Genomic DNA, 21,963 nt, shown 5'->3' on the forward strand with positions numbered 1-21,963 from the left:
TTAGGAGTCTGATTGCTGTATCATATGGTAATTCAATGTTTAACTTTTTGAGGAACTGCCAAAATGTCTTCCACAGTAGCTATACCACTTTACATTCCTATCAGCAATGTGTAAGGGTCGCAATTTCTGCACATCCTTGTCAACACATTATATTGTCTTTTATTTTTATCCATACTAGTAAAATGTCTTCATCTACATTTTACAGAAGATATTCATATGTTTTATCTGGAGAAATATCCATCCAAATCCTTTGCCCATTTTAATAATTGGGTTATTTTCTCTTTATTATATATTGTAGGAGTTCTTTATGTATTCTGTATGCAGGTGCAATATTGTCTCCCGTTGTGTGGGTTTTCTTTTCACTTTCTTGATCATATACTTTATTTTTCCTTTCATCACTTGAATTTTTGATGTCATATCTAAGAAATCTAATGCAAGGTTATGGAATTTTACACTTGTGTTTTATTATAAGAATTTTAAGGAGGTTAAATGATATCTCATTATGATTTTGATATGCATGTCCTTAATGACTAATGACATTGAGCATCTTTTCATATATTTGTTGGCAATTTGTATATCTTCTTTAAAGAAATATCTATTCAAGTCCTTCTCCCATTTTTTAATTGGATTGTTTTTCTTTTGTTGTTGGTTTAGAGAACTTCTTTATATGTCCTGGATATTAAATCCTTATTAGATATATAATTTGCAAATATTTTCTTCAATTTCATAGGATGTCTTTTCATTTACTTGATAGTGTTATTTGAAGTATAAAAATGTTTTCTTTTTATGAAGTCCAGTTTATTTTTTCTTTTGTTGCTTTGGTGTCATATCTAAGAAAGCCTTGTCAAACCCAAGATCATGGAGATTTATACCTATGTTTTCTTCTAGAAGTATTATAGTTTTAATGCTTATACTTAGCTCTTTTATCTATTTTGAGTTAATTTTTGTATGTGGTGTGAAATAAGGCTCCAACTTCATTCTTTTGCATGTGGAAATCTAGTTGTCCCAGCACCATTTGTTGAAGAATATTAAGCACTTTTCAGAAACATGTCTTTGGTGGCTGCATACTATCCTATAGTGTATCACTCCTTAATCACACATTCTTCCCTCACTTTGTGATATTTTAGATATGCATATCATTTACTTTTTGCCTATATCTTGCTTTAGGGAATCCAGCTAACAGCTCCAAATAAAGCAACACCTAGAGATTTCATGATCATTGCCTTTGGACATGGCTGATTTCACCAAAGGTAGACATTCAGCCAAAGCTGAGTGAATCAGATTTTTTCCTTTGGGAATTTGACATTGGCTGCTAAAACCATGTCTCTTATATTTATGGAGATGAGTTTAAAGGTAACATAAACTCTGAAGATTGAGATTATTACAAAGCCTGTATAGAAGGGACAGAAGAAGCTGTCTATAAAACAGAAAGAAATGCTACAGACATATTTAAAACAGAGACCATGAAAAATGCAGAGGTTTGTGGCTTGGTAACTGTCCAGGTCTCATGATGCCCATAAGATCTTCCCTTCTTTTGCTTCCTCTCTTTTTTGAATGGATGTCTGCTCCTTTCCCTAACAGAAGCAAACTTTCCCTAAGACAGGCCTTGTATTGATTAGGAATCTTGGTTGCAAGAGACAGAAAATTCCATTTAACTGGGACAAGCCAAAAAAGACTCTTGTTGGGATACATGCCCAGAAAGTCCAGGGAATCGCTTGATCTAGAAGCTCAAAAATGTCATCTAGACCTGTTTCTCTTCATCCTTCAGTTCTACTGCCTGCAGTGTTCACTTAATTCCCAGTTTCTTAGGAATTCTTGTCTTCAATCATTTAGACTATCAACAGTCTCAAAAGAAAGAAAATTCTTTCCTATAGCTCCTATACAAATCTGAGATTCACTCTGATTGTGACCATATTGTGTGAGTCATGGCCCATCCCTGAACCAATTCCAGGGGGGAGATCTGGTGCTGGATCTGAGTCATATGTCCACTCCTGGTGCACAGGGAAACCTCATTGGAACCACATTGACTGAAAATGAAGAGGGAGCTTTTCATAGAAGAAATTCTGGATACTGTTATAATAAAAGAAATGGAATGCTGAGTAGCCAAAGCAACAACAGAAGTTCAACACAGACATTTAGATTAATTCTAATGTTTTTTGCTATTACTTATGTGAACAGCCTTATACATAAGTATTTGTTGATATCTCTCATTATTTCTTTAGGATATTATTTCGTTCTGTTGCTGCATTACAGACCATCCCAAACTTAGTGGCTTAAAACAACATGATTTCATCACTATTCTGTGGGTTGATTGGGCTCAGCTGGGAAATTCTGGTCCATGTGATAGAGCTAAAGTCACTCCTGTGGCTGTACTCAGCTGATAACTTGGCTTGGGCTGCATCATCAGAGACAGTCTGACCACCTCCAGGACTCTCCATGTGGTTTTTCTGGTTTTTTGTTTTGTTTTGTTTCGTTTTGTTTTGTTTTTATCACTTCATAGTGAAACCTGAACTTCTTTGCAGTATGGTAACTGGATCCCAAGAGGGAGAAAGATAATCCTTTTAAAAAAGACTCAGGCTTGGATGTCCCATCACTTTTGCCTTATTCTGTTAATCAAAGCAAGTCTTAGGGCCTGCCAAAGATTCAAGGGAAGAGAGATATAAATATATGCCTAGAAAAGGAAATACTAGGAGAAAGAGTATTTATACATTAAGGCTCATGATGCACATTATCAAAGTGTCCCACAGAAAGGCTCCTGCAATGTGTAACCGCCAGCCCCCAAGCAGTATATAAGAGCATATATTTCATCATGCAAATGCCAACCCTTGGCAGTTTCATAGGATTAAAGACAACCATGTGACTGTTGTTTTATTAATGTTGAAGAGTTTCAACTTTTTCATATACTTATTGGCCATTAAAATATTTTAAATATATATGGTAGATTATGATACAGAATACATATATGTAGCTCCATTTAGTTTAGTAAAAAGCATCTTACCATGAAATGTTCTGTAGGTCCTTCCTTGTTTCCATTCCATTCTCTCCCCATTCTGAATTTTGTGTTTCCATTCTCTTGCCCTTATCTTTTTCAGCTCTACTGAAGTATAATTGACAAAACTGTTAGTTATTTAAAATGTACAGCATGATTTGATATATGTATGAATTGTGAAAAGATTCCCTCCATCAAGTTAATTAATATACCCATCACCTCACATATTTACCTTTCTCTTAATGAGCCTTGACCTTTTTTAATCTTTTATAACAGCTTTTTTGAGATATAATTCACATAGCATGCAATGAACTCAATTTGTATAATTGAGTGATTTTTAGTACATTCAGAGTTGTGCAACCATCACCACAATAATTTTTGAACATTTTTATCATCCCCCAAAGAAATCCTGTACCCCTTTATCCTTACTTTCCATTCTCCAACTTGTCCTGTCCCAACCCTAAGCAATTACTAATCAACTTTATGTCTATTTAGATTTGCTTATTTGGGGCATTTCATATAAATGGAGTCATATGCTATGTGGCCCCTGTGCCTAGCTTCTTTCACTTAGGGTAATGTTTTTAAGGTTCATCCACATTGTAGTCTGCATTAGTAATTCATTCCTTTTTATTGCTAATGATATTATATGCATAGACCACATTTATTTATCCATTCATCTGGTGAAGGGCATTTAGGCTGTTTGCAGTTTTTTTTACTATTACGAATAACACTACTATGAACACTTGCATACATACATTTTGTGTGGACTTGTTTTCAATTTTCTTTAGAGTGTTTCAATACTTGGAAGTAGAATTTCTGGGTTATATTGCTAATGCCATATTTAACTTTGTGAGGAACTGCCAGGACATTTTCCAATGTGACTGAACATTTCACATTCTCATCAGAAGTATATGTGAGTGTTTCAATTTCTCCACATTCTTACCAACATTTGGGATTATCTGTCTTTTTTATGATAGCCATCTTAGTGGGTAATGAAGTGGCATCTTGTGCTTTTGATTTACATTTCTCTGATAGCTAATGATATTGAGCATATTTTCATGTTCCTATTTGTCCTTCTTTTGCAATAGTTTATATGTTTATATTTTTAAATAATATATTGATTGGTTTTACATATTTTGAAATTTATGTTAATGTTTCTATATGCAAATTTGATATATTTATTAAATTTCACACTTTTGAGGTTCATCCATGTTGATGTATGTTGCTGTAGTTTATTTTCACTTCATATACAATTCCATCACCTGTATCTTTCACATAAGAATTATTTGTTCTTCTATTGAAGGATGTTTGGATTATTTCCAGCTTTTTTGCTATTATGTACAGGAAGCTATAAATATTCTTATACACACATGTAAAAAGTTCTCTAGGGCACATATGCCCTAAATAGAAATGTAAGTTGAATCCTAAGGTATACAAAATTTCAACACTCTTAATGTCGAAGTGTCTTTCAATATGGTTGTACCAATTCATCCTCTCCCAACAGTATTTGTGAGAATTTCTGTTGCTCAATAATGTCTCCAACATTAGATATTTTCAGATTTCTTAATTTTTGCTAGCTTGTAGGAGTGAAATTTTATTTTGGTGTGGTTTTAATTTACATTCCACTTATTACTAATGAACTTGAGCATCTATTCATGTGTTTATGGGCCATTCATATTTTCTCTTCTTGAAGTGTTTCTTCTTTAGTCTGTTTTTCTGTTATATGGTCTTTTTCTTATTGATTTGTGGAAGCTTTTATAGTATGTTTTATTACTGATACTTTGTTAGTTGTATATGTTACAAAGATTTCCAAATTTTGGCCTCTCATTTTATTCTTTTCAGTATCTTTGGATAAACAAGCTTGATTTTAATGTAACTAAGGCTATAATCATATGTTGTATGATTTTTGTGCCTTTTGGTATCTTATTGAAGAAATTCTTTCCTTCAAGGTTGTAAATCTATGCTTCTATATTGTCTTCTAAATACTTGGTATATGTCAGTTTTTCATATTTAAATCTTTACTTGACCTAGAACTGATTTCGATGTATGGTATGAAGAAGTATGTATAGTGTATAATAGATAACCAGTAGCCCCAGCACGATAGAAAAGACCATCCTTTACCTCCTAGGCTATTTTGCCGATTCTGCCATATATCTAGTTTCTATATGTGTGTAGTTCTATTTCTAGGCTCTCCATTCTGTTTCATTGGACTTTTTGTCTATTCTTGTGTCCATTAGTGTATAGTGTTTATAGTGTTTTAACAATTATATCTTTATGATATATATTGGTATATGATCAGGCAAGTTCCCATCTTATTCTCCTTTTGGGGAATATTTTGGCTATTCTTGACCCTTTGCTTTTCCAAATACACTTTTGAATATAGGTCGTTGAGTTAAAAATAAAGACTTGTTGCAATTTTTGTTAAAACTACATTGATACTGTAGATTAATTAGGGGAGAATTGATATTTTTATAACATCAAATTTTTTAATATATCTGCATAGTATTATTTCTCTATTACTTTTGTTTTTTTAAATACAGTTCGCAGAAGTTGTATAATTTTCTTCATTGGCCTTGCATATCTCTAGGACAATTATTTCCAGGTACTTAATGCTCTTTAAATGCTATTGTAAATGGCATCTCTTAAAAATTACTCTAAGTATTGATTATGGATAGAAATGCACTAGACTTTTATGTATGGATTTTTGTATCTGATGAACTTGCTTATATCTTTAATGAGCTCTAATATTGGTATGTAGGTTCTCTGGAGTTCATGTGTAGATATATCAACTATGGATAATGACTGTTTTTTTTAATATATTTTTTTAATTTTTATTTATTTCTGATAGTCACAGAGAGAGAGAGAGAGAGAGAGAGAGAGAGAGAGAGAATGAGGCAGAGACACAGGCAGAGGGAGAAGCAGGCTCCATGCACCGGGAGCCCGACGTGGGATTCGATCCCGGGTCTCCAGGATTGCGCCCTGGGCCAAAGGCAGGCGCCAAACCGCTGCGCCACCCAGGGATCCCGGATAATGACTGTTTTATTGTGAATCACATCTTATCTTTATTCTTTAACTTTCTTTTTTTTTTTCTTTTTTTATTGGCTAGAACCTTCAGTATGAGGTTGAATATAAGAGATGATGGCAGGTGCTCTGTTGTTTTTTTTTTTTTTTTCATTCCCTCAGCTTAAAAGAAATGCTTTCAATATTGACAATTAGGTATAATGTTTACTTTAGGATTTTGGCAGATATCATTTATTGGTTAAGGAAGTTTCTTTGTATTACTAGTTTGTTAAGAATGTTTATCAGACCTGTATACTAAATTCTAGGAGATATTTTTACTGTGTCTATTAAGGTAATGTGTAATACTTCTCCTTTAGAGTAAGATTGTGGTTATATTAATTGATTTTCTAATGTTAACTACTCATTTCTGTGATAAACTTAACTTTAGTCATATATTATTATCTTTAAAAATCTGTTTTCTGATATAGTTTGCTAATATTTTTTGATTTTTATATCTATGTTCATGACTTGAAATTGACTTTCAATTTTTTTCTCACGTTATCTTTGTCAGTTTTTACTATGAAGATTAGGCTAGCCTCATCAGATTATTTGAGCAGTGTTCCCTCTTTCTCTGTACTCTGGAATATTTTTCATAGGGTTAAAATTTCTATGATTAGGATAAAAAAAGATATAGACTATTTTTATCACTGTAAAAAATTTCTTCATGCTGTAGCCTCTCCAATCTGAGATTTTGTGGTCACATCCTCCTTTATCTCTAACCTCTGGTTTTACTACTGATATGTTCCCTCTTCCAATAGACTTACCTGTTCCTGAATGCCCTTTAGTTTAGATCATACACTATATACTCTTTTGAGTTTGACTTCTTTCACTTAGCATATTTTACTCTTAATTTAACTCCATCTTAATTCATCTTGACTTTTGAAGCAGTACCTTGTGTATTATTTTTTTAAATTTTTATTTATTCATTCATGAGAAACACACAGAAAGAGGCAGAGACATAGGCAGAAGGAGAAGCAGTCTCTCCACAGGGAGCTCAATGCAGGACTCGATCCTGGGACCCCAGGATCATGGCCTGAGCCAAAGGCAGACGCTCAACTACTGAGCCACCTGGGTGCCCCAGTACCTGTGTTTAGAAGCAGAAATTATTGCAGAAAAAATAAAAGAACAATTAGTAACTTGCTGCTGTATCCCCCCACAGACAATTTCCTTAATATTTGTGTATATTTCTCTCAAGTTTCTTGATCCATTCTTGTATAAATTTTATCAATTGCCAAATTAAGATTTCAAATCATAAAAGCAATTTGTACTCATGGTGACAATTTAAACAGTATTGAAGGGCTCTAAGAAGCTGTCAGTTTCTAGAGTGTTTCTGAGGATATTTTATATGTGTATTCACATATTTTTTCTTCACACATAGTATCATAATGTACAAACTCCTTTCCTTCTTATTTACTTACTGCATTGACCACTGACTATTACCAGTGCCTGTTTTATTCCTTTTCCTTCATTATAAAGCCTTAGACTTTTAGCTGAGTGTTTCACTGCCCAGAATAAAGACGACTATATCTCATATCTCTGTTATTAGAACACTTGGCCCTAGGACTGACTAAATTCTGGGATGTAAGCACAAGTACTATGTGGAATATCTGATATCTTCTTAACTGGTAAACACTCTTTTCTCCTTCTTTATGTTTTATATTAATGCCTAGTATGCAGATGTGTCTGGAGCTCTAACCCCTTTCTTGGACCTTGAAGACAAGGGCCACATCATAGGGATGATAGAGCACTGGCCTGGGGGAATCCTATGTCCCTGAGAACCTCATCAAGCAGAGCTGCTACACTAGCTTAAATGCCTTTCTCCAAACTTTTACATAAGACAGAAGTAACCCATCATCAAACAGAATTACAGAATTTAAGTTTTTAAGTGTCAGTATTGTAAAATGTTTCTCGTTTTTTTCCATAAAAGTTTGCACCAAAGTGTCTCGAAGTGCCAGTTTTCATACATCTTAAAATGTTTTCAAATCTTAAATGAAGATCTTCATCTTAAGATGAAGAGTCACTAGAGAGACAGTTGGTTTATTGTGCTGGTTTTATTAACTTAGTACAAGGAGAAGACTTTACTCTTGCTAGAACTGGTCCCAAGGCTCAGAAACAGGCTTGTTAGCTATTAGGTGGAGAACTATAGTTGGCTTTTACAAGGAAAATGCCCTTAGAGACCATCTGCTAACACCCCTCACTTCCAATTTACAGTTGAAGACACCATCTCCCACAGAGTTTCATGTTGCCTGACTCAATGAATAGAATGCATCTGGATTGCATGATCTGGGTAAATCATATCCTCTTCAGCCTCAGTTTCTTTATGTGTTAAAGGAGACAACATTCAAATCTCACAGAAATATTATCAATATTAAGCAAGCTCTCCTATAATATGTGCTTTACACAATCCCTGGCACAGAAGTGCTAAAAAAATAGCCCTCCCTAAGACTGTAGCACACTATCTTCCATGGGCTTCCTCCCTTAGCTGGTGTATGCTCGTAAATGTTCTTAAAGGATTGTTTGCTGAGACATTTGGCTCTTCAACTTTACTTCTAAATATCATATCAGGTTTCTCTCCAATAAAACTGCAGCAGTAATTCTTAAGTAAGATCTCAGCAACTATGATAAACCTGTGACTGGGGACTAGCTTTGGCAATGACAATGATAAAACAGATTTCATCAGCAGGTGTTTGAAGCCCAGTGTTTGGCTGAGTTTTCTTTGTTAATCCCTAGTTTCAAAGGAGGAAATGATCTTTGCCTGTTTACTTTGCTTGAGTGGTCTGCTGAGGTCAGCAGAATCCTATTAATTAGACAGGTAGTGGCTTTCTTTAAAGTTTCCTGTTGTTCTGAAACTTTGTATGTTCGATTATTAGTTTAGATAGTTTCTGAATTGGAATGGAGTTTAGTCCATGTCGTAGCTTTATAGGTACAAGTAGACTCAATGTATGGTAGTTTTATTATCTCAGTGAATTGTCCTGTTCTTAACATCAGCTTTTCTTTAACTGTCTTCTTGGGTCATCCACATCGTATTTTCAAATTATAAGTCCTTTTAGGTTAGACATCAAAGTATTTGTGTTTTGTCCTCTACACCTAAGACAAGTACTTTGTATGTAGCAGGTGCCAAGTGATTAAGTGAATGAATAAAAAAATGAATGAGTAAGCAAACAAAAGCTTTGCTCTGGTTTTATTTCTTAGATTAAATATTCAGGTCTGTTGTAAAGGTCAGAGAAATTTGTGGGCTAACAGATGATAATCCCATCATGAAAGACCTTTCTTTAACCTCTCTTTTTAAGAAATGAGTTCTGAATCAAGTAAGAATAGATTCAGCAGAGACTGACAGAAAGTCTAAGAGGGCTTGAGTAGATGTGTAATTCTGTGTAATCTCCTCTCACATAGTGGAAGCCCAGAGATATCCAACCACAAGTAGTGTGGCCCCTTATGGTGACAGGTAATCAGGTTTCATTCACCTTGTGGTATTGCTGTCCTCGGTATGTAACTTCTACCTTCATGGTCCAAGATGGCTACTTAAATTCCTGCCATCCCTTCAGCAGTCCCACTTGAGAGAAGGAATAGTACACCCTTTTCTTTAAAGATACTTCCTGGAAGTTGCTTCTGTCACTGCTGCTTACACTTCATCGGCAAGAGCTCCATCACATAAGAGTCTGGGAAATGTAGCCTTTATTTTGGGCAGCTGTGTGTCTGCCTACATTCAGGTGTTCTATTGCTAAAGGAAAAAAGGTATGAACAGATATTGGGGAACAAATAGGTGTCCTAGCCACAGTTTCTCTTTGTTATTTGGATAAAATATGAACTCATCATTATGACCAACAAAGCCCTAACTGATCTAGTCACTGCATGGTCTCTGGAGTCATCCCTGATCAACTTACTTATACCATTTAAGCTGTTTTTCCACTCTCCTTTTCTCTAAAGGATAGAACTCCACCTCCACCTCAGCACCTTTGCACATGCTTTTATTGCTGGGATTTAGGAATCCCAGATAGGTTTCTCTGTCCGCATGACACTTTCTTATAACATCTTGTATTTCCTCTTTGTAGGATCTACCACAATTGGAATTATAAAGTATTTATACAATTATTTGCTTTTTATATATATTTCCCACTAATCTATAAGTCATGTGAGTGCAGGAATTTTGTTTTGCTCATGACTGTATTTCCAGCACCTAATACAGTATTTGGCACAGATTCGGCACTTAATAAGTCTTTGCTAAATAAATGAAGGAACTTTCTGCTAGAACTTTCTTATTTTACAGATGAGATAATAGTTTAACCAGAGTATTCAAGGAATCTGGATTCTAGGTTTTTTTAATCAATTGGTTAAAATGAAGGTTTCAACTAAAGTTGAAAATCTTTCTGAAATATTAAATAACAAAGATTTAATCAAGTTAAATTTGAAGACCTAGTCAGTTTTATTGAACTATTCATGAATCAGGCTGTATCTCATCTACCAACTAGACAGGAGCACAAAAGATCTGTACAAAAGGGAAAATTTTTAAAAGCATAGAAATGATAGCACAAAAAAGTCATCAACAGAAAAGTTGACCTTCCTTTGGCAGAGACAAAAGGGTCTTATTAGATTGAATTACCTCTCAGTTGCTGACCAGGAAATTCTAGACTGACCAGTTAAGATTGCATTCTTAAGGAAGATTAAAACTGCAGTTAGGTTAAGTATTAAACCATGGTTTAGTGACATGGGCCTAGCACAAGGGACTCTATTTTGGGCCTGTGATTTTCTTTTAAATAATGTTTTGGTATAATTTCTTGCCTTAGTAAGGACAGTGTACCAATCAATATTTATTTATTCTTCCTTTGATGGTCGGGATCTTCATGTGTATAAAAGTCACCATTATAACCATTAATCATCACTGACCAAAACTAACAGATATGGAATGAGAAAGAAATTGCTGGAATCTGCCCTGACTCTGGGATACGACTTGGACAGTTGCTCTAAACAAATGTACTCAACATTAGCCTGTTTTCTTCTCAATCACCTCTTTCTCCCAAAGTAGTGTGCCAAAAATTTCTAGTGATTGTGTTTCCCAGTTGATGGAAGAGGTTTTTTTTTTTCTTTTTCTTTTTTTTTTTTTTTAATGCAGGAACTGTCACCCTTGTTTTGAAAGAAAAACATAGCTTTTTAAAAAGTGTCAGTCAAATGTTGGGGCTGTGAGTGACAGTCATGTCTGAGTTCAACAATTCTTTTTTTAAAACAGTGGAGGAAATGGCATTATTTCTTGTCATCCACATCTTTAAATATCAGCTGCTAGAATCAACATGAAGAAGGGAGGTGAGGGAGAAGGAAGATAATCCTTGGAACCTCCTGAAATTGGTGATGGCCAGAAGCTTACCGAATGTCATGGCTTAGGAGTTTAAATTGTTTTGAAAGCTGTGAGTCTCAGTTTTTCTGAGATATGGGACTTCAATGGATTGAGAAAACAGAATCTTCACATTTCTTACAGGTTCCTCAAACTACAGTATTTTTTTTTTTTTGGCATTTGTGTAAGATTTTAATTTAATAAGGCATGTCTTTCATCTTTAAAAAGTTTAGTATTTTTAATCATTCTCTTTAATTCCCTGTAACTAACAATGTACCTTTTCCTCCAAGCATTTAAAGTAACATTTACTTGTAATGTTTTCTCCAAGGTCAAAGTCTCTTTCCTTTCCCCCAGTAACTCACTACCTCCGTCAATGTTGGCACGTCTCACCTTTGAAATACAGGGGAATTAGCAAGTCACACGGCTAAAAGTAGAGATGAGAGGATGTGGAAGCAAAATGTATGATGGTGACAAACTTTAATTTGAACAGAAGCCAGTTCTATTCCCAAGCTGTTCCCAAAATAATTTATCTTCTAGAGAAATTTAGCCATCAAAGTCTAAACACCAACCAGGAGTAAAGGCTAAAATTTCATCCATTTAAAAATGCTACTTCACAGTGTATATCAGCAATTAACACTTCAGATGGGATTGGTATAGTTTAAAATATGCTCTTCTCTCTTCTAGTTAAGAGCGTGTCTGTCAACCTGATCTTAATGGAGGGGCGGGTTAAACTGATGGGGACAACTAGGCTTTCAGGCAAGGTAACTGTCAAAAATGAATGTTCTAGCTACTTAATATTCAGTATGATATGATCAACTAGAAATGCAGCCAATCAAATAGGACTTCAGCCATGGGCAGAGGAGAGGGGTGGGAAGGGGTAGTTCCCAGGGCAATGACAGGATACAGGTAGTGTCATGGCTACAGTGTTTCTGCCCAGTGGGGATATCTATTTTAGACTTGGATGCCAATGGGGAAGTGACACTTCCTGTCACAAAGATGTTAAACAGTACCTCCCTTTGCCCTGGCTAAGTGGCAGATGCTACCCAAGTGTAGGTGGAATAGAAGAGAGTCTTACACAACTCAGAATAGAAGAGAGTCTTGCACAGCACTGCCATTCCCAGGAGAGTACATGAAGTAGGGAGCCAGCATTTTTGGTTGGCAAACCTTACCAAGGGAATCAAAACCTTCTTAACAATACTATGATGAAAGTGCAATTCTGTTTCACAGATAGAAATAAGGAAGCAATAGGGCCAATTCTGAGAGGATGGGAGGGAATATAGAAAGGAGCTTACAATAGAAAACCAGCGCAACATGGAAAATAAAGAATGGGAAATCTTTCTCTTTGAGTGCCATTCAAAGTGCAGATTGGTGCTGTTCTGTGGGCTATTGGTTACTGGTCTGCAAAGAAAGGAACACAGAGATTTAGAGAAAGCATTTAGAAAAGATTATAGGCATTTTATATTGCTGCAACATCCAAATGTGGTCCTAGATTCTTGTAATTTATCTTGTGTCAGAGTTCCCTTTTTTGTTTGGTTTGGAGACAACAGAAAAACATGAGAGACATACACCTGAGATGATGTAAGTCATGGAAAAAGCCATGAGGCTCTTGGCTGAATGGGTGGGTTTTTAAAAGTGAGACTTAAGGAAAGTCATGAGCCCAAGGGAGCAGAGGGAGGGTGGGAAAAAAGTGGACTTTTCTCCTTGAAAGGGGTACAGACCAGTTTGAGTGTTGTCAAATTCACATGGTAAGTCATGTGTGTGTGATAGTTTGAAGGTAGTTTGTCAATTTTAACCCAAAAGTGTGTAAAACATAGAATCCTACTGTTTATCATAAGATAATTTAAATTTACCATTTAAATGTTAAATGTCTAGAGCTAGCTATAGATGAATTATGATGGGACCACAAATTCTTTTTTAGTATAATAGTGATTCTCAATATAAATCACCTGTATACATGCTTCTAGTGAGGCATGTGTTCAATTTTTGTAATTCTTTTATCTCTTGATATATTTGTCAGACAACTATCTGAACCATATGGTCCCACTGTAATATTTCAGACAAAATGCTCTTGCTTGGAATGGTCACAACTGGGTACATTAAACCTTTCTGGAATATTTAACTAGTGAGACTGAGTTCTAGTGCAGTATGCCACAGATAAATCTTCCCAGTCCTCTGCATTTGAAAGGCTTACATTTCTACCCCAATAAATTACAGTTTATAAAAAACAACCACCTACATTATCAAAATTTATGACTTTGTTCCTGGATTCTTATAACTTATCTTGTACCAGCAGTATGTTTGAGTTGAAGGCAACAAGAAAAACATGAAGATATACATCTAGATTACTCGTGCCCTACAGAAAGCTATACATCTATTGAAGGAGGCTCTTGCCTGAATGAATGAGTATTTAGGAATTAAACCGGGGACAGGCATGACAGCCCAAGAGAGAGCAGAGGCTTGGTGGAAAAAAACACATAAACTTAAAGTCAAAAGATGTGGATTTGAGTCTTGCCTCTATCTTTCAACCAGCTATGTAATCTTGGGCAAGTAACTTAGCCTTTTTATGCCCTAATGTTATCATCCATAAAATGGAAATACCTGGGTTCTTGTGCAGTGTAAATGAGAAATTGTATATGAGATGATACTGTAACTGCAGATAATGCAAGAGTTGGGGATTAGGGGACAAAGGAATACACAGTGGCTGAGAACAGACACATTTTCTGTAAAGGGCCAGATAGTAAACATGTTGGCTTTGTGGGGCACATACTGTCTCTGTTGCAACTACTCAGCCCTGCTGTTGTAGCATGAAAGAAACTATATATAACATGTAAACAAATGTCCTAATAAATGTTTACTTACAAAACTAGGCAGTAGCCTGGTTTTAGCCCAATGACCAGTTTGTCAGCTTCTGAAACTAGAAGCCCAGAGACTTGAGTTCTAGTCCTGGCTCTGTTTTTAGCTAGCCACATGACCTTGTGACATTATTTCTAGTTTCCAAACTTCATTTCCCCATCACCATTGGACTGTCCCACATCTCTTCAGCACTGTGACATGGGGAAGGGTGAGGCAGAAAACAAGGAACCATGTCAGGGTGAGAAAATTTTAATGTAATGTTGATTAAAAACAAAAATTATATCAATACAGAAGATGAAAAATTAACTGAAGTGTAAATACAGTTGGAATATGGGTTGGAAGAAGCTTTAAAAAAGTGAGCAAAGAATTTTGTGACTTCTTTAGTACCCCAGTAGATCAAACAGAGCAATGACACAGGATTGACCTCAACCTGCCTGCCATCGGGAAATCCCCCTTAGCACAAGACCAGATGATGATCCAGAGACCTGGATCTCTGGGACATGACTTCCTGTGTGTCTCAGCCACAGGAGTAAGGCTTAGGGCCTAAGTAGGAGGCAACCAGTAGCAAATGCTTCAGTACCCTACCCATAACCCTTCACTTCCTTTTCCTGCATGGGGGGCAGGCCAGAAATGTTGGAAGTTCTTTCTCAGGAGCTGCCCCGAATCAATCAATGAGACATGGAATTTGGTGGGATAAATACCTCCACTCCCTCTTTTCTGAACCAAGTCTGAGATGTTCTCTATACAATTCCCCAAAGACTCACAGAGGTTCAAGCCCCTATAGCAGTAATATAGCAGTAAACTCACTTAGCATATCCTTTATTGGCTCCCTTCCCTTGCCTGTCTTACCTCCCCTTACCCTTACCAGTGTTTCCTGGGATTACCTCTCCAATGAACCACTAGCACCCAGCTCTTTGTCTTAGGATCTCCTTCTTAGGAAACTCAAGACAAAGCTACCTAGATACACAGTCATTAGGAGATAGCCAAAGGCTTATACAGAGTTGTTTCCATAGGCAAGAGTGCAAGACCGTTGCCTTCAGTCTGAACACCTTGGAGCACAGGATCTCCTAGAAGAAAATTAGAATCTGCTCACATGTTAAGGGAAGTTTTAGGTGTAGAATAGGTGCTGAGTTCCTTCTCTGTGTAAGAAAGCTAGCCCGCTGTGGCCACAAAGATGAGAAAAACACAGTCCTAGCTGACCAGGAACTTACAATTTGGCCCTTTCAGGACAGCAAATAGGCTTTTCAGCTAACAGACCTTTTTTTCAGTTCAAATAGAAAGGGATCTTCTGTGAGTCTTCATACTTGTTTATGGCTTAATATATGGCCCAATAGAATGCCTCTGTTTCTGAAGCTTTTCTGGCTTTAGCTTGTTTCTAGACTTTTGCATATGCTTTTCTTTCTGCCTAGAGTACTCATCCCCATTCATTTTGCCTGATTCCTCACTCAGCACTCCACATCATTCTCTATGGGAAATCTTCCTTGATCTTTCATAGATCAATGTATCTGCTCTTATCATGTCCCTGCAGCATCTTCTTCTACTGTCCTTGCACTATCAGATTGTGTTTGATTATGAGTAGTCAGAGTCACAACCTGTTTATATCTTTATCTCCAATGCCTAGCATGGGGACTAGGGCACTCAATAAATATTTTTTGAATAAAGGAACAATATACTTAATTGGTGGAGGACCCATCATAGGGCTCCACAGTAGTTTAAAGAACAATTCTAAGGAGGATAAGTTGATACAGAAGTATCAGAAGACTACTCATAAATGTCCAGATTTCTTTGTACCCCTCACCTACCCATATTCAAAGACTCTGGGCCAGATTTCCTAAGTACTGGAATACCAAGCCAGCACTTGGTTCATAGGCTTGCCAACCTTTAAATATCCAACAGGAAATGTTATCTGTCCATCCATCTACCTACCTATCCAGCCAGCCAGCCAGCCAGCCAGCCAGCCATTCCCTCTGTCTACATATTTATCAAACAATTATTGAGTTCCTGTTCTCTTTCAGGTTTATATTAACCACCAAGGACATGAAGATATCTGATCCCTGCCCTTTAGACATTAAAAGTCAGCCTAATTGAACTGATAATGAAAAGCTATTGCAATAAATGGATCAATAGAGATATTATGAATAATTTGGAGAATGTAGGGCAGGAGCTACTACATTTCCGGTTGCCTTTACACCCATTCTCCAACAATGTATATAAATGTTGGCTCCAGGAGTTGGAGTTACCTCTTTCCCATGTCTGTGGTGTCACCTACTTCCCATATGGATTTATTTCTTCTTCCTCACTTCCCCTCATCTTAGGAGAATATTCCTTGGAGCCTGGACTCTAATGAGTAACTGAAGGTTAGCATATGGTGGATGGTATAGTGGAAATATATCTTGCCATCACACAAGGGGGATACAGTGATGCCTCCACTAACCCTATGATAATTATTTAGCTTCTTGCCTTGACTTTAAGCTACATACCAATTTATTTTATTCTTCTTTTTTTAAGATTTATTTATTTTAGAGAGAAAGAGCAGGGGAAGGGAAGAAGGAGAGGGAGAGAGAAAATCCTCATTCCTGAGCATGGACCCCAATGTAAGAGGCTTGATCCCAGGTCCCTGAGATCATGACATGACCCAAAATCAAGAGCCAGCCACTCAACTGACTGAGCAACCCAGGTATCCCTAGCTACCTACCAATTTCTATTAAGCCTCTTCTTATCAGGCCCACAGAGTATGCATTAATATTAATATATACATTTGCATAGTATTTTATGCTTTTCTAAGAACTTCATGGATTATCAGAACTGAAAGAACATTAAATTTCATCACTTATTTATTTTTTCAAAGTTTCATTTATTGAAGTAATCTCTATACCTAATGTGGGGCTTGAGCTCATAACCACGAGATCAAGAGTTGCATGTTCTTCTGACTGAGCCAGCCAGGCACCCCTAAATATTATCATTTAGTCCAGCCACCCATCTGATGTCCAAATCCTTTTTACAGCATGCTGAAGCCCACCCATTGGCTTCCAAGATAACCTTCTCTACCACCTCTCTGATCTGGAACCACTCTTTGCTGCAAGGCAAACCAGGCTCTTTGGATAGTAAATGCCTACTTACCACATGCCAAGAGTCCCCCAGTTCTCAGATTTGGTTCTTGAATCCTCTGATCCCATCTGTTCTATACCTTGCTTTACACCCTTGCCTACCTCTTACTACCCCTTGCCTCATCCTTCCAGTCCAAAACATCACTCAGACTCTCTTCCTTCTTCCCGGATAGGGGGACCACAGTAGTCCTTGGATAGGATCCCTCTGTTACAGTTACTTTGGTTGCTATAACAAATGATCCCAAAGTATAATAACATAAAAAATCATTGTATATTCATGGATTTTCTGGGTCAGGAATTAAAACACTGTGTAACAGAATTGACTGACCCCTCCTCCACAATTTCTGGAGCCTCAGTTGAGGTCTCAAAAGATGGAGATGAAATTATCTCAAGTACATGTGTAGCAGTTGATGCTGTCTATTGGCTGGGTAGACTTGAATAGCTAAGGGGGACTTAATGGTACCTAGGATATCTACTACATGTGGCCTTTCTATGCTTAGTTTCCTTACAGCATGGTGACTAGAATCCAAGGATGAGACCAACAGAGAGAGAGTGAGCTGGACAGAAGATGTATACTTTTTATGACCTATCCTCAGAAGTCACGTAGGATTATTTTCTCTGCTAGTCAAGATATCACAAAGATCTGCTGACATTCAAGGGGCAAGAATATAGGCCCCCATCCCTGGATGGAGGAATGGCAGCACCACATTGTAAGAACAGATGAGATGAGATGAAAAGTGTATTAGTATGGCCATCTTTGAAGAAAGCAATCTGCTATATCCTCCTAGTGCTGAGTGATATTCTTCTGTGCCCTGCCCCAAGAGAAGCCTCATGACATAGACAACATCATGGACACAGTTCTGTAGTCAATATTCCTTTGTCATAAATAAAATATATTACAAAGACTTCCAGGGAAGATGGCAGAGTAGGGACCCTAAGCTCACCTTGGCCCACCAATACAACTAGATAATATCCACATCAGTGTAAATGCCCAGAAAATGACTCAAAGAATGGCACAAGAGACTCTCCACAACTAAATATAGAGAAGAGGCCACACTGAAGAAGATAGGAAGGGCAATGCAGTCAGGGCTAAACAGACCCACAAAACTATCCAAAGGAGGGAGGGATACCATGGGCATGGAAAGGGGAGAGAAACAGACCTTCATAACCAGGCACCCAAGGCAGGAGGAATCTGCACATGATATGTAGCTTTAAAAATCAGCAGGCTTAGCTCTGGGAGAACTGGGAGGACAAGAGGAAACAGAGCTCTTGCCCTGAAGGAGGTAGCACAAAAAAATGGCCCTTCACAGATACAGCATAGAAGTAGCAGTTTGAAAAACTCCTGGGATAGATAGGAGGGAGATTTGTTTACTAATCTCAGAGCACATGTGATAGGTACAGGAATCACTGGGAGACTTCTCCAAGAATAAAAGAGCTGGCAGGTGCCATTTCCTTCCCCAGCCCCCCAGTCTAGACACATAGATACCTGTGGGAACCAGTATAGGCCAACACTTGTTACCTAACAAGTTACAATGTTCCCTAACCCCATGTTCTGCAGACATGTCCCCTCCAGCCCAGCTTCAGGTTTTCTCTCACAGTAGATGTACCTTGTTAACCTTGCCAACACCACACACCTTGCCCCTATGTTCTCTTGTAGATGTGTCCTTTCCAATATGCCCTTGGCTAGAAGCCATCCAAAGTGGTGCCATAAGCCTAGCAGGTTGTAAGCAGTCTTGACAGGGACCAGCATCATGCCAAAGTGACTCGGGGAAGATAACCACACACATCTGTCAAACTGCAGCCCCCCAGCAGTAGGTGGGGACAGACATCTGGTTTGACTGCAGTCCCTACCCACCAATGAAAGCTTCTCAGGGGACAACACAGGGAAAGTGCCCTGCAGTTTGGTGCTACTGCATCACTGGCAAATACCCAGTCTGAAACAACAGGGGCCCAAGGCATCCCCATACTGGTCCACTAACACCAGAGGGACCAAACACTGCCCACAACAGGCAAAGAGACTGGGCTGAAAGCAAAAGTGGCTCAGCCACAGCAATAGGATGCATGCAACACACACCCCTGCCACCCCTGAAGCACCAGGTTCTGGTGAACAGGAGACATTGCACTGTAGGGCACTACAGGACTTCTTATTCATAAGACCACTATTTTCACAAGCAAGAGACGTAGCTGACTTTCCTAACACATAGAAACAGATACAGAGAGTAAGATAAAAGTAAGGAGATAGAGGAATATGTCCCAAATGAATAAAACAGGAAAAAGAGAGAACAAAAGAGCTAAACTAAATGGAGATAGTAATGTGCCTAATAGAAAAATTTAAATAATTGTAAAGATATTCACTGGACCTGAGAAAAAGTGGAGGACCTCAGTGAGACCCTTAACAAAGAGAAAATATAAAAAAGAACCAGTCAGAGATGAAGAACTCAATAATTGAAATAAAAAATACACTGGATTGGAGAGCATGGGTGGCTTAGTCCATTAAGTGCCTGCCTTTGGTTCAGGTCATGATTCCAGGGTCCTGGGATTGAGCCCTACATCGGGCTGCCTGCTCACGCTCTCCTTGGAGCTTGATTCTCCCTCTTCTCCCCGCTTGTGCTCTCTTACTATCTCTGTCTCAAATAAATAAACAAAACCTTTAAAATAAGTAAGTAAATAAATAGTAGACTAGAGGAAGCAGAAGAATGGGCCAGTGACCTGGAGAACAGAGTAATGGCAATAAGAGAGAGAAATAATAATAATAAATGAGAATAGACTTAGGGAACTCAGGGACACCATCAAGTGTAATAATATCCACATTATAGGGACCCTAGAAGGAGAAGAGAGAGAAGGGGGGAGGGCAGAAAATTTAATTAAAAAAATAATAGCTAAAAACTTCCCTAATCTAGGAAGGACACAAATCCAGATCCAGGAGGCACAGAGATCCCCCGCAAAAATCCACCCAATGAGGTCCACACCAAGACACAGAGTAAGTGAAATGGTAAAAAGTAGTGATAGAGAATTTTAAAAACAGCAAGAGAAACAAAAACAGTTATATACAAGGGAAACCCCCATAAAGCTATCAGCTAATTTTTCAGCAGAAACTTTACAGGCTACAAGGGAGTGGCATTATATATTCAAAATGCTGAAAGCAAAAAACAAAAACAAAAAAACTGCAGCCCAGAATACTGTATCCAGCAAGGTTATCATTCAGAATAGAAGAAGAAATAAAGAGTTTCCCAAACAGACAAAAGTTAAAGGAATTCATGATCATTAAACCAATCCTACAAGAAATGTTAAAAGAACTCTGAGTAGAAAGGAAAAACCATAGCATGAGTAAGAAAAATAGAAACCACAAAAGCAGTAAAGGTACATATATCTACAAAAATCAGTCAAAGGATTCCAAAAATAAAAGGATGTAGAGTGTGGCACCAAATACCTAAAATGTATGTGAGGGGGAGAGGTATAAAGAGTGGGTTCAAACTTCAATAACCATAAACTTAATATGGACTGCTATATGCATAAGATGTTTTGTTTAAACCTAATGGTAACCACAACCCAAAAACCAGTAATAGGTATGCAAAAAATAAAGAGGAAGGAATTCAAATATATCACTAAAGAAAGCCAACAAACCATGAGAGAAGAGAGCAAGAGAAGAAAGGAACAGAGAAGATCTACAAAACCACCATACAACAAGTAACAAAATGACCATCAGTACATACCTACAATCATTACTTTGAATGTAAATGGACTAAATGTTACAATCAAAAGTTATGGGGTGATGGAATGGATAAAAAGCAAGACTCATGTATATGCTGCCTACAAGAGACTCATTTCAGACCTAAAGCCACATGCAGCTTTTAAGTGAAGAAATGAAAAAGCATTTTTCATGCAATTGAAGTGAAAAGAAAGCCATAGTAACTACTCAAAGAATACAAAAATGCTAATTTAAAAGATACATTCACACATATGTTTATTGCAGTATTATTTATAATAGCTAAATTATGGAAGCAGGGCAGCCTGGGTGGCTCAGCAGTTTAAGCACCCAGGACATGATCCTGGAGATGTGGGATCGAGTCCCACGTCGGGCTCCCTGCATGGAGCCTGCTTCTCCCTCTGCCTGTGTCTCTGCCTCCCTCCCTCTCTCTCTCTCTCTGTGTCTATCATGAATAAATAAATAAAATCTTTAAAAATAATAAATAAATAAATAAATAAATAAATAAATAAATAAATAAATAAATAAATAATGGAAGCAGCCCAAGTGTCCATTGATAGATGAATAAAAGAAGATGTGGTATGTATATTCAATGAAATATTATTCATCTATAAACAAGAATGAGACCTCACCATTTGCAACAGCATGGATAAAACTAGAGAGTAAAATAATGCTAAACAAAATAAACCAGTCAGAGAAAGACAAATACCATATGATTTCATTAATTTATTTTTTTTTAAGATTTTATTTATTTATTCATGAGAGACACAGAGAGAGGCAAGGACATAGGCAGAGGGACAAGCAGGTTCCCTGCAGGGAGCCTGATGTGGGACTCAATCTAGGAACTCCAGGATCACACCCTGAGCCCAAGGCAAATGCTCAACCCAACCGCTGAGCCACCCAGGCATCCCTATGTGTGGAA

The 21,963-nt window shown here is 37.3% G+C and overlaps 1 long non-coding RNA gene across 2 annotated transcripts in view; it reads left to right on the plus strand.

The window, feature by feature from the left end:
- Positions 1-21,482, plus strand: part of LOC144293946 (uncharacterized) — a 90,950-nt gene extending 69,468 nt beyond the window's left edge. The window contains exons 3-4 of one of the 2 annotated variants that reach the window (XR_013361296.1): positions 16,737-16,905; positions 17,836-21,482. This is a non-coding gene — a long non-coding RNA (uncharacterized LOC144293946). The remainder of the gene's footprint in view (positions 1-16,736; positions 16,906-17,835) is intronic. The other variant, XR_013361295.1, reaches the window with a different exon arrangement.
- Positions 21,483-21,963: the final 481 nt, after the last annotated feature.

This window comes from Canis aureus, chromosome 22 (genome assembly GCF_053574225.1).
Source record: "Canis aureus isolate CA01 chromosome 22, VMU_Caureus_v.1.0, whole genome shotgun sequence".
In the NCBI taxonomy this organism is placed as follows: Eukaryota; Metazoa; Chordata; class Mammalia; order Carnivora; family Canidae; genus Canis; species Canis aureus.